Source organism: Arachis hypogaea, chromosome 1 (genome assembly GCF_003086295.3).
Source record: "Arachis hypogaea cultivar Tifrunner chromosome 1, arahy.Tifrunner.gnm2.J5K5, whole genome shotgun sequence".
Taxonomy (NCBI): Eukaryota; Viridiplantae; Streptophyta; class Magnoliopsida; order Fabales; family Fabaceae; genus Arachis; species Arachis hypogaea.
This window is the reverse complement of record NC_092036.1, coordinates 79169952-79182880: the sequence shown is the minus strand read 5'-3', so window position 1 is coordinate 79182880 and position 12929 is coordinate 79169952. Positions and strand designations below refer to the sequence as shown.

The 12929-nt window shown below is 41.0% G+C and overlaps 1 non-coding gene across 1 annotated transcript; it reads right to left on the bottom strand.

Moving 5' to 3' along the window:
* Window positions 1–271: 271 nt before the first annotated feature.
* On the bottom strand, window positions 272–375 carry LOC112715130 (small nucleolar RNA R71). The gene has a single exon (XR_003159477.1). It is a non-coding gene; the product is annotated as a small nucleolar RNA R71 (small nucleolar RNA).
* Between the last annotated feature and the right edge of the window lie 12554 nt (window positions 376–12929).

Here is a 12929-nt window from a genome sequence, read left to right as displayed (position 1 = left end):
ACAGCTAATATCACTGGTGGAGAACCATTGTTCATTTGGTGGGAGTGCTAATGAAGATCCAAATCAACATCTCACCAAATTCCTGAGAATTTGTGACACAGTGAAGTCCAATGGAGTCCAGGAAGATGCCTACAAACTGCTCTTGTTCCCATTTTCACTTAGGGACAAGGCAGTTAAGTGGCTGGAATCATTCCCAAGGGACAGCCTAACAACCTGGGATGAGGTGGAGAGCAAGTTTCTGGCACGTTTCTACCCCCCACAAAAGGTCAATAGGCTTCGATCTGAGGTTCAGACTTTTAGACAACAGGATGGTGAGACTCTCTACGAGGCATGGGAGAGGTTCAAAGAGTTGACAAGGAAATGCCCACCAAACATGTTCCCTGACTGGGTGCAATTGCATATTTTCTATGATGGACTTTCTTATGAATCAAGGAAGGCTGTAGACCATTCATCCGGAGGTTCATTGAACAGAAAAAAGACTGTGGAAGAAGCCATTGAAGTGATTGAGACAGTGGCTGAGAATGAGTACTACTATGCTTCAGAGAGGCACAACACTAAGGGAGTGATGGAGCTGAACCATGTTGATACAATTCTAGCCCAAAACAAGGTGTTTGCCAAGCAACTAGCAGAGCTCACCAGGAAATTAGACACAAAGCAAGTGGCTGCACTACACACACAAGATCAAGAGGAAGTAAGCACTGAAGGAGGTGATTGGGAAGAGGCCAACTATGTGGGAAATCAACAAAGGCAACCATATGATCTACATTCCAACACTTACAACCCAGGATGGAAAAACCACCCAAACTTTGGGTGGGGAAACCAGCAAGGCCAACCACAAAACCACAAACCTTACAACCACAACCAACATAACAATTCCACATACCAAAACTCCAACCAAAGATCATACCAAGCCACACAAAACACTTACTCCCAACCACCATATCATGGCCAAAATAACCAACCTGCCCAACCTAATCCGAACCAACAATTTCAAGATCAATTAAACAGGATAGAAGGAATGCTTGCAACCATGAGTCAAGACATAACCGATTTGAAAGCTTTTAAGGAAGAAGTAAATTCTAACTTGCAAAACCAAGGAGCTGCCATCCAGAAGCTAGAAAATCAAATTGTGTATTTGTCTAAGCAAACCCCTGGGCCAAGCGTTTCTCATGCTGCCAAGGCTATTGCAAGGGAAGAATGTAAAGCCATAACACTCAGAAGTGGAAAGAAGCTAAGGGAGATCTCAAAGGAAACCACAGAGGATGAAGCAAAGGAAGATGTGGGAGACAAGGAACAGGGACAATCTTTTATACCATCTGCAACAAAAGAAAAAGAAAAAGAGGTCCTGAAGCCTTATACACCCAAAGTACCATATCCTCAGCGTTTGATGAAAAGTGAAAAGGATGGCCAATTCTCCAGATTCTTGGAGATTTTCAAGAAGCTTCAAATCAACATTCCTTTTGCTGAGGCAATAGAGCAAATGCCACTCTATGCAAAATTCTTGAAGGAATTAATGACCAAGAAGAGGAGCTGGAGAAATGAGGAAACTGTGTTGTTAACTGAAGAATGCAGTGCCATCATTCAACACAAACTGCCTCAGAAATTGAAGGATCCAGGCAGTTTCCAAATCCCCTGCATCATAGGAGAAGTCATGGTGGAGAAGGCCTTGTGTGACTTAGGGGCCAGTATCAATTTGATGTCTCTAACCATGATGAGAAGAATGAAGATTGAAGAAGCCAAACCAACAAGAATGGCCCTCCAATTGGCAGATCGAACTTTTAAATTCCCTCATGGGATAGTTGAGGATTTGTTGGTGAAAGTGGGAGATTTTATATTTCCTGCTGACTTTGTGGTGTTAGATATGGAGGAAGAAGCTAAAGCTTCGATAATTCTGGGAAGACCATTCCTGGCTACTGCTGGAGCCATCATAGATGTCCAAAAGGGTGAACTCACTCTTAGACTACATGATGAGAAATTGGTGTTTAACGTATTCAAGGCAATGAGCTATCCATCAGAATCACTAAAGGAATGCATGAGGGTGGATGTAGTGGACATTGCAATACAAGAAACCTTTGAGGAAACCACAAGGGAAGTGGCAGAGGAGGAGTTCACCAAGGATATTGAAGTTAGTGACATCAAGGCTGCCGAAACAACCATGCCAAGCATGCCAGAGAAAGTGAAAGAAGAAAAGGAAGCACCAAAACCTAAGCTCAAAGCATTGCCCCCTAATCTCAAGTATGCATACTTGGGAAGTGATGAGAGCCATCCTGTTATCATTAGCTCTACCCTGAGCCAAGAACAGGAAGAAGAATTGATCAAGGTGCTAAAAACTCATCAAGATGCCATTGGATGGACCCTAGCTGATTTGAAGGGGATAAGTTCATCCATATGCATGCATAAAATCTTGTTAGAAGAGGATGCTAGACCGTCCATTCAAGCTCAGAGAAGATTGAATCCCGTCATGAAAGAAGTGGTACAAAAGGAGGTCATGAAGTTATGGCAGGCAGGGGTAATCTACCCCATTTCTGACAGCCCATGGGTTAGCCCCATCCATGTAGTTCCCAAGAAAGGTGGCATAATTGTGGTGCCAAATGAGAGGAACGAACTCATACCCACAAGAACTGTCACTGGGTGGAGGATGTGCATAGACTACAGGAAGCTCAATGAAGCCACCAGAAAAGATCATTTTCCACTCCCATTCATGGATCAGATGCTTGAAAGGCTTGCAGGACATGCTTATTATTGCTTTCTGGATGGATACTCAGGCTATAATCAGATAGTAGTTGATCCAAGAGATCAAGAGAAAACATCATTTGTTTGTCCATATGGGGTTTTTGCGTATAGACGCATGCCCTTTGGATTGTGCAATGCACCTGCAACTTTCCAAAGGTGCATGCTGTCCATCTTTTCGGACATGATCGAAAAGTTTATTGACGTTTTCATGGATGATTTTTCTGTGTTTGGAAATTCTTTTCCTAGCTGCCTACACCACCTTGCCTTGGTGCTTAAGAGATGCCAAGAGACCAACCTAGTATTAAACTGGGAAAAGTGTCATTTCATGGTCACAGAAGGAATCGTCCTTGGCCATAAAGTGTCCAATAGAGGCATTGAGGTGGACAAAGCTAAGGTGGAACTCATTGAAAAACTACCTCCACCAAGTAATGTCAAGGCAGTTAGGAGTTTTTTGGGACACGCTGGCTTTTACAGAAGGTTTATTAGAGACTTTTCTAAAATAGCCAAACCCTTGAGTAACTTGCTTGTCTCTGATACACCTTTTGTATTTGATAAAAATTGCATGCTAGCCTATGAACTGTTGAAGCAAAAACTTTCCTCTGCACCTATCATTGCCACACCTGATTGGAGCTTACCTTTTGAACTGATGTGTGATGCATCAGACCTTGCTATTGGGGCAGTGTTAGGACAAAGGAAAGACAATTTGGTACATGTGATTTATTATGCCAGTAAGGTCTTGAATGATAACCAAAAGAATTACACAACCACTGAAAAAGAACTCTTGGCAATAGTCTTTGCATTTGACAAATTTAGATCATATCTCATTGGGTCTAAAGTCATTGTCTTCACTGATCATTCAGCTTTAAAATACTTACTTGCAAAACAAGAATCCAAACCAAGACTTATTAGATGGGTTCTTTTGTTGCAGGAATTTGACATTGAAATCAAAGACAAGAAGGGTGTAGAGAACAAGGTAGCAGACCATTTATCAAGGATACCATGTGAAGAAGGAAGCACACAAAGCACACATATAAATGAGTGCTTTCCTGATGAACAACTCATGGTAATTCACAAAGCACCCTGGTTTGCAGATATAGCAAACTTCAAAGCCACTGGGAGTTTGCCGTTGGAATTTAACAAGCATCAAAGGAAGAAATTGGTAAATGATGCCAAATACTTCATCTGGGACGAACCATACTTGTTCAAAAAATGTTCGGATGGCATACTAAGAAGATGCATATCAGAGGAAGAAGGAAGGGAAGTATTATGGGACTGCCATGGCTCCACTTATGGAGGACATTTTGTAGGAGAAAGAACAGCAGCTAAGGTGTTGCAGTGTGGTTTTTATTGGCCCACGATCTTCAAAGATGCAAAGGAACTAGTGAAGCACTGCCATGAATGCCAGAAGGAGGGGAACCTGCCAAGAAGAAATGAAATGCCACAACAATTCATTCTGGAACTTGAATTGTTTGATGTATGGGGGATAGATTTCATGGGACTCTTTCCCACCTCATACTCAAATAATTACATTCTTGTGGCAGTAGACTATGTCTCCAAATGGGTTGAAGCAATAGCAACTCCAACCAATGATAATAAGGTGGTCATGAACTTCCTCAGAAAACACATTTTTTGCCGTTTTGGGGTTCCAAGAGCAATCATCAGTGATGGAGGAAGCCACTTCTGCAACAAACCATTAGAGGCATTGCTTCTAAAATATGGAGTCAAACATAAGGTAGCCACACCATACCATCCACAGACAAGTGGGCAAGCCGAAATTTCTAATAGGGAACTCAAAAGAATCTTGGAAAAGACTGTGGGAGCTTCAAGGAAGGACTGGTCGATTAAGCTAGATGATGCTCTTTGGGCATATAGGACAGCTTTCAAAACACCAATTGGAATGTCTCCTTACCAACTAGTATATGGAAAGGCTTGCCATTTGCCACTGGAGTTGGAGCACAAGGCATTCTGGGCCTTGAAACTCTTAAACTTGGACAGCAAAGCTGCTGGAGAAAGAAGGATGTTGCAAATTCAAGAGTTGGAAGAATTCAGAGCTGAAGCTTATGAGAATGCCAAAATTTACAAAGAAAGAGCAAAGAAGAAGCATGACAGCAACATAGCCCCAAGGAAATTTGAAGAGGGACAAAAAGTATTGCTCTACAATTCTAGGCTGAAGCTATTTCCAGGGAAGCTAAAATCAAGGTGGTCTGGACCATTCCTTGTTACCAAGGTCTCCCAATATGGACAAGTAGAAATCATGGAAGAAAAGTCACAAAGAACCTTCACTGTGAATGGTCAAAGACTCAAACATTACTTGGGAGATGTAGAGGAGAAGGACAAGGTTAAATATCACCTCAACTGAGGAAACTGACCGTCAAGCTAATGACGTTAAAAGAGCGCTTGTTGGGAGGCAACCCAACCTGAGGTAACACTCTTTTGCTGTTTCTTTTATTTGTTTCAATAAAAAGATGAAGTAGTTTCTGTGCATTGCAAAGAATTAAGTTTGGTGTTTCACACCAAACAATGAATTCGTGGATCAATAATTCAAAGGGGAATGTGTAACTCTAAGTTTGGTGTTCCACCATAAAGATCAACTGAACACAACAACCTTTGAATTATATTAAAGGAATAACCATTCTAAGCAATCACAGAAATACTTAAAATCCTTAGCAGCAACTTCATTCCAAGGAGAATTCAAGGATTCAAAGAGCAGAGGAGTAAGTAGGAGATTAAGTTTGGTGTTCACACCCCAACTTAAGACTCAGACACTTGCCCATACATAGTTGAGCTAACCACTCAAGTGCTTGAGAAGCAAGCAACTTCATCACTCTTTGCAGGAAAGGAAACAAGGAGCTTTAAAAAAAAAAAAACATGAAGCAACAATTAGGAGAAGAAAGAGAAATCAAATTGTTTCCTGGCAACAAGGAGAAAACAAGAAATTTCACAAGGTGGTGTTGTTCCTTGACCATTCTTTAAAAGGCAAACAAAAGCATGCTTGTTCTGGTTTAAACTGTAATTGTTGAATCTTTCTTTCATTTTAAGTCATTTTGTAGGAGTGTTGGTTTACTGCTTTGAATAAAGTGAATGCCTAGATGTTTGGATATAACTTCACCATCTTAAACAAATGCTTGCCATGCTTGTTCTGTTTCCAAAAATAAAAGAAAAGTTTGAACAAAAGTAACTTGGCTCAATTAGTGACAAATCAAGTAGAATTAAGTGGTGGTATGCATGCTTGATTGTTTAGTCAGATCATTGGAAATAGAGTGTAGAATTATCAATTTTTGTGTAGAAGTTGAGTATTGTCTATGGATCTTGATGAATAAATGTCTTTGGCCATGAAAAAGAAAAAAAAAAAAGAAGAAGAAAAAGCCACTGAAAAGGGGCAACCAAAAAGCAAAAAAAAAAAATTGAGAAAATAAGCTAGGCACCAATGGTTTGAACTTCTGAGACAAATGCCTGTGGTATTTATGTATTAAGGATATGCTTGGATGAATAGGTTCTGAGGCGTGTTTCAACACTTGGTAACTTGGGTTAACTAACCCGGGATTATCAACCAAAAGTCCATTATCAAGAGCAACCTAAATACAAAACATTTAGTCACACAAAGAGGTGCTGGGCATCAATGTCTCAAGAAGAAATGTGAACTAAAAATACCTGTAGTGGATATGTGTAATGCAATGATAAGAAAAAGAAAATGCCAAAGGCTTGTGCAACACATGACACTGAGCAAACAAGGAGCAAAGGAGCTCTAAGAAAAAGAAAAACAAAGAAAGGAAAATGTGCCAAAGACATAAGAATAACAAGAGGCCATAGCAGTGTTTGATGGATGCAATGAAAAAGTGATAATCCTACCTGATAAGAATGAAAAAGTGATACTGCAACTTTCTGCATAAAACCCTTCTGATGAACTTCAAATGCTTGCTAATATAGCCAATGTAATTGCTTTCTGTTTCATACTTTCTTCTCAATTAACTCAGGACTTGCTTAGGGACAAGCAAGTATTAAGTTTGGTGTTGTGATTCCAAGGCATCTTGGGCTAGTTTCACTAGCATTTTTCTGTTAGTTTTAGTTGTTTTATGCATTTTCTTGAGCTTAAAGTAACCAAGAATGGTTAAATGAACAACAAAGTAATGAATAATCCAAACAGTGTAATTTTGATGCAAATTCCATGAGTTTTTAGTTATATTACTTGAATGCTATGAATGGATGAATTCTCATGAAATTTTGCAAGATTTTGATGCAATTGTTTGGATGATTTTAGGGAAGAGAGGCTAGGCAAGGAAGCAACAAAATCAATGAAGGAAGCTTGAAATTCAAATGGGACGTTTAAGCTCCAGTTTAAGCCTAAACTGGAGCTTAAACGCCAAAATTATGAGAAGAGAGGAAATGCTGTAACTGGCGTTTAACCTCCAGTTTGACCTCAAACTGGAAGTTAAACGCCAGAATGAGAAAGGGCACTAAGGAGCATTCCACGTTTAACCTCCAGTTTGACCTCAAACTGGAGGTTAAACGCCAGAATGAGAATTGAACTAAGGGAGGCACAAAAGCATTTCCACGTTTAACCTCCAGTTTAACCTCAAACTGGAGGTTAAACGTGTTCGACACTTTCTTTTCTCACCAAGAAGCATTCCACGTTTATCCTCCAGTTTGACCTCAAACTGGAGGTTAAACGCCAGAAGCAATAGAGAGGCACCAGAAGAGTTCCACGTTTAACCTCCAGTTTGACCTCAAACTGGAGGTTAAACGTGTTCGATGGTTTTTCTCCTCCAGGGTGTGTTCTTCATTTCCAGGTTTAACCTCCAGTTTGACCTCAAACTGGAGGTTAAACGTGTTCGATCCTAATGGCCTCCAGGGGTTGCTTTCTTCATTTCTAAGTTTAACCTCCAGTTTGACCTCAAACTGGAGGTTAAACGTGTTCGATCCTAATAGCCTCCAGGGGTTGCTTTCTTCATTTCCAAGTTTAACCTCCAGTTTAACCTTAAACTGGAGGTTAAACGTGTTCGACTATGTACACTCCTGGGGTGCTTTCTTCCAATTCCACGTTTAAGTTTTAGTTTGACCTTAAACTGAAACTTAAACTTCAACTTAAACGCCACTCTTTGAAAGGGTTTCTGGGCCAATTATATTGAGGTTTAAGTTAGCATTGGAGCACAAATATTAACTTAAACCTATTATGGTATGAAACCCAATTGAATATCATAGTTTATGGGATTGGGCCTGAAGAATTGATGAGTCTGGAACTTCAAATTGTTGAGTCTTGTGTCATTACTTGTTTATCACTAAGTTTGCTCAATGAATGTTATAGAATGGGATCACAGCCTCATCAGGATTATGGATCATAAACCCAAAGCAAAAAGGAAATCAGGGAAAGGCCTCAAAGCCCAAGAATCACAACAGAAGCTCAATTTAGAAAGTGTATAAATAGGATAGAATTGAAGTCAAGGAGGACTTTTTTTTTTACTTTTGGACACTTGAGAATTTTTCATCAATTTTTCTAGTTTTGAATTCGGAGCTATGACTCACTAAACCCCTTTCATTGGGTTAGGGAGCTCTATTGTAATTCAATGAATCAATAATAGTTTTATCTTCTTCTTCAATCTTTTCTCTTGAATTTTGTTAGAAAGCTTCTCGATCTAATTCCATTGGGTAGTTGTCTTGGGAAAGAAACTACCCATAATTGGAATCCTTCGGAACCTTGGGAAAGGAATGGAGGATTCATGCTAGAGAAGCTTTCTCACAGTGAATTGGATTGGGGTTTGGATGGATATTGTGACATGTAATCCTACCAAATTGTGGTTCATGAAACTGTGTGGTATAATCAGTGATCGAGCTTCATCTCTTCTTATGAACATTTAAACCAAGGGATTGGGAATTTGTTTGTTTTTAGAGAGAATTGGTGAGCCAAGGAATTGGGATCCAATCATATAAGATTGCCAAGCAAGATTCAATGAATGCATTGGTCGAGGAAGAGATGAAAATGTTTTGATTCGGAGATCTCAATATCTCCTCATACCCAATGAACTCCCCATCTCTGATCTACCTTTTCTATTTACATTCTGCAATTTCAATTCATGCAAATCCTCCCCAATTCCCTTTTAATTTCAGCAATTTACTTTTCCGCACTTTAATTCTCGCAATTTAAGATTCAGTCATTTCAATTCCTTGCAATTTACATTTACCGCCAATTTACTTTATGCAATTCACACCCAATTCTTGATTCCGCTCAACTAATCAAACTTCTAATTCGAATTGCTCATTCAACCAATCCTTGTGGGATTCGACCTCACTCTATTGTGAGTTTTTACTTGACGATAACCGGTGCACTTGCCGGAAGGAATTTTGCCGATTGTGCAATTTCCTTAATCGTAGCTATACTCAGTTATAGCACATCAATGACGATGGTGATGATGATGCTGATCCTCCTCCTGTGTCCTCTGCCAAAGTGTCGACCTCTTCTGCTCCTCCGGTTGCACCTGATTCGGATTGCCAGGTTCTGAACTGGGAGGATGAAACTATAGATGCCGTGCCTATTCAGACTCGTCCTCCTTCTCCTTGTCCTGATGATGCCAAGAAGGCTCTTGATGCTTGCTGATCTCTCTCTAGATATTTATGTAGTTGGCTCGGCTTGTGGGCTTTTTAAAACTTTGTTTGTTTTGCTGACGGTTTCTAGTTGCTTGTTTTAGCAACTTTATTTTGAAAAACAAAAAGTAGCTTGCTATCTTTAGCAGGTGTTGATGGCTGCCGAGGCTTTTATAACTTTGTGGTTTATATGAAGGTTTTTGACTTGTTTTCTCTTCTGCTTTCTGAGAATGCTGGAACCTTGTAGCTCGATTTCTTGGGATTGCTTTGTTCATGGCTTGGATCCTTTGAGTTTGTGTCTATGTGGGTCCGACCTATTTCTCGGTTTTCTTGCTTTCATACGTACTTTTGGCGCTCCGTAACCGATTCTTTTGCATTGGTCCCCTTCTAAGTTATTTTTGTAATCCCTTTTTCGTAGACCTTTGTCAGGTCTCTTTCAGGGATTACTTTTATAACTTCATTTTGTAGGAAATCGACTTCGTTAGGTCGATCTCTTCTTAAGTTATTTTTGTAATCCTCTTTCTTGGACCTTTGTCGGGTCTCTTTCAAGGATTACTTTTATAACTTCGTTTTGTAGGAAATCGACTTCGTTAGGTCGATCTCTTCTTAAGTTAAAGTAATCCTCTTTAATAGGGTTGGCCAGACCTCTTTCTAGGGTTTACTTATAACTTGGGTTGACTTGGTCCGACTTCTGTACGTCGGCCAGTCATTAAGTTATTATTTTAGCTATTCGTAAGACCTCGTCAGGTTCTTTTTTGGATTGCTTTCGATAACTTCTTACATTATTCTGTGTTCATCTTTGCCGATTTGTAGAAAGTGGTTGGCATCTTTAGATCGTCTTTGGGGTGAATCGCGTTTTCACCTTTATCGGACGATTATCTTTATCGTGATCGTGCAGTGAAATTATTTTTCACTTTCTGCCGATCTGTTGCTTTATAATCAGACGATGAATACTTCAGATTAATGCGTCTTGAAATCTTGTAGAATATCTAAATAAGTTTTATTGAAAGAAAAGTGCGAAATATATATATATATATGTGGGAATTTTTTCATCCCTTTCAAGTCGGATAGTGTCTGGGTCTCAGCCTGGTGCCTCATTAAAAAACCTTTTCAGGAAAAAAAGTGCATCCAATGATGAGTTCCTTTACCTTTTCTAACTGTAGTACCTTCTTAGGTTGCAGGCGTGCCATGATCTGAGAAGCTCTCGTCCATTGAGTTCGGTCAGTCTGTAGTAGCCCTTCCCAAGTACTTCTATAACTCGGTAGGGTCCTTTCCAGTTTGCTGCCAGCATTCCTTCTCCTGGTCGAGTTGTTCCAATATCATTTCGGATTAGGACAAGATCGTTCTCTGCAAAACTTCTCGGTACTACCCTTTGATTATATCTGGAAGCCATTCGGCGCTTTAGAGCTTCTTCTCTGATCCGAGCTCTTTCTTGGATTTCTAGAAGTAGGTCGAGCTCTTCTCTTTGAAGTTGAGAATTGGTTTGTTCATTGTAGTGGACTACTCCGGGAGACCCTTCCTCGACTTCTATTGGAATCATTGCCTCCACTCCGTATGCTAATCGAAATGGTGATTCGTTCGTAGTAGAATGGGGAGTTGTTCGATACACCCATAAGACTTGCAGAAGTTCCTCGGCCCAAGCCCCCTTTGCTTTTTGCAGTCTCCGTTTCAGCCCGGCCAGTATGACTTTGTGGCCGCTTCGGCTTGTCCGTTGACTTGGGGATGTTCGACGGAGGTGAACTGGTGTTTTATATTCAAGTTGGCCACTAGTTTTCTGAAGCCTGCATCTGTGAATTGGGTGCCATTGTCTGTGGTGATGGAGTATGGGACCCCGAACCTTGTAACGATGTTCGTATATAGGAATTTCTGACTTCTTTGGGCGGTAGCGTTGGCTAGGGGTTCTGCCTCGATCCACTTTGTAAAGTAATCTACCCCTACTATTAGAAATTTAACTTGTCCTGATCCCTGGGGAAAGGGGCCGAGAAGATCGAGTCCCCATTTTGAAAACGGCCAGGGCGAAGTTATGCTGATGAGTTCTTCTGGCGGAGCGATGTGGAAGTTGGCATGTTTCTGACATGGTGGACATGTCTTTACAAATTTTGTGGCTTCTTTCTGTAATGTTGGCCAATAGAACCCTGCCCGGAGTACTTTTTTGGCGAGGGCCCACGCTCCGAGATGGTTGCCACAGATGCCGCCGTGAACTTCTTCTAACACTTCCTTTGTGTGGGAGGTCGGCATGCATTTTAATAATGGTGCTGAGATCCCTCTTTTGTATAGGATGTTGTTTATGATGGTGTAGTACTGTGCCTCCCTTTTCAACCTCTTTGCCTCCTTTTCTTCTGTGGGGAGTCTTCCTGTTTCGAGGTAGTTGATTATGGGGGTCATCCATCCTTGATCCTAGTTTTCTATGGCTAGGACTTTTTCTTCTTCCGAGATTGACGGGTTCTGTAATATTTCCTGGATGAGACTTTTATTGTTGCCGCCTGGTTTGGTGCTGGCTAGTTTCGAGAGTGCGTCAGCTCAGGCATTTTGTTCGCAGGGGATGTGGCAGATCTTATATTCCCCGATTTGTCCGAGCTGTTCCTTGGTCTTATCCAAATACTTTTTCATGATGGGATCTTTAGCTTGGTAGCTCCCTGTTATTTGTGATGTGACCACTTGTGAATCGCTGTAAATGTTGAGTTTTTAAGCTCCCACTTCTTCAGCCAGTTTTAACCCAGCTAACAATGCTTCGTATTCTGCCTGGTTATTTGAGGCCGGGAACCCGAACTTGAGGGAGAGCTCGACTTGGGTTCCTTGGTTGCTTTCTATTATTATGCCTGTGCCGCTTCCAGTTTTATTTGAAGAACCGTCCACATAGAGATTCCATTCTGTGAGGGTTTCCTGGACATCTGTGAATTCTGCGATAAAGTTGGCCAGATACTGTGATTTGTGGCCGTCCAAGCTTGATATTGGAGGTCGAATTCTGACAGCTCAACTGTCCATTGTAAAATTCTGCCTGCTAAATCTGTTTTCTGCAATATTCCTTTTAGGGGCTGGTTAGTTCGAACCTTAATGGTGTGAGCCTGGAAGTAAGGGCGGAGTCGTCGGGATATTAGAATGAGAGTATAGACGAATTTTTCTATTTTCTGGTAGTTCAGCTCGGATCCCTGTAGTGCTTTGCTGATGAAGTATACGGGTTGTTGTCCATTCTCGTCTTCTCTGACTAGTGCTGAGGCTATTGCCCGGCTTCCTACTGCGAAATATAATATGAGTGGTTTTCCTTCTCGTGGTCGAGATAGGATAGGTGGCCGTCCTAAGAACTTTTTAAAGTTTTGGAAGGCTTGTTCACATTCTGTTGTCCATTCGAACTGTTTTCCCTTTCTTAAAGTAGCATAGAAGGGGAGGGATCTTATCGCAGCTCCTGCTAGGAATAGGGATAGGGCGGCCAGTCTCCCATTGAGTTGCTGTACTTCTTTGACACAGGTTGGGCTCTTCATGTTGAGTATGGCCTGACACTTATCTGGATTTGCCTCAATTCCTCTTTGTGTGAGCATGAAGCCCAAGGATTTGCCCGCCTCTACTGCAAAGGTGCATTTCGCGGGATTGAGTCGCATGTCATGCTTTCTTATGGTGTCGAA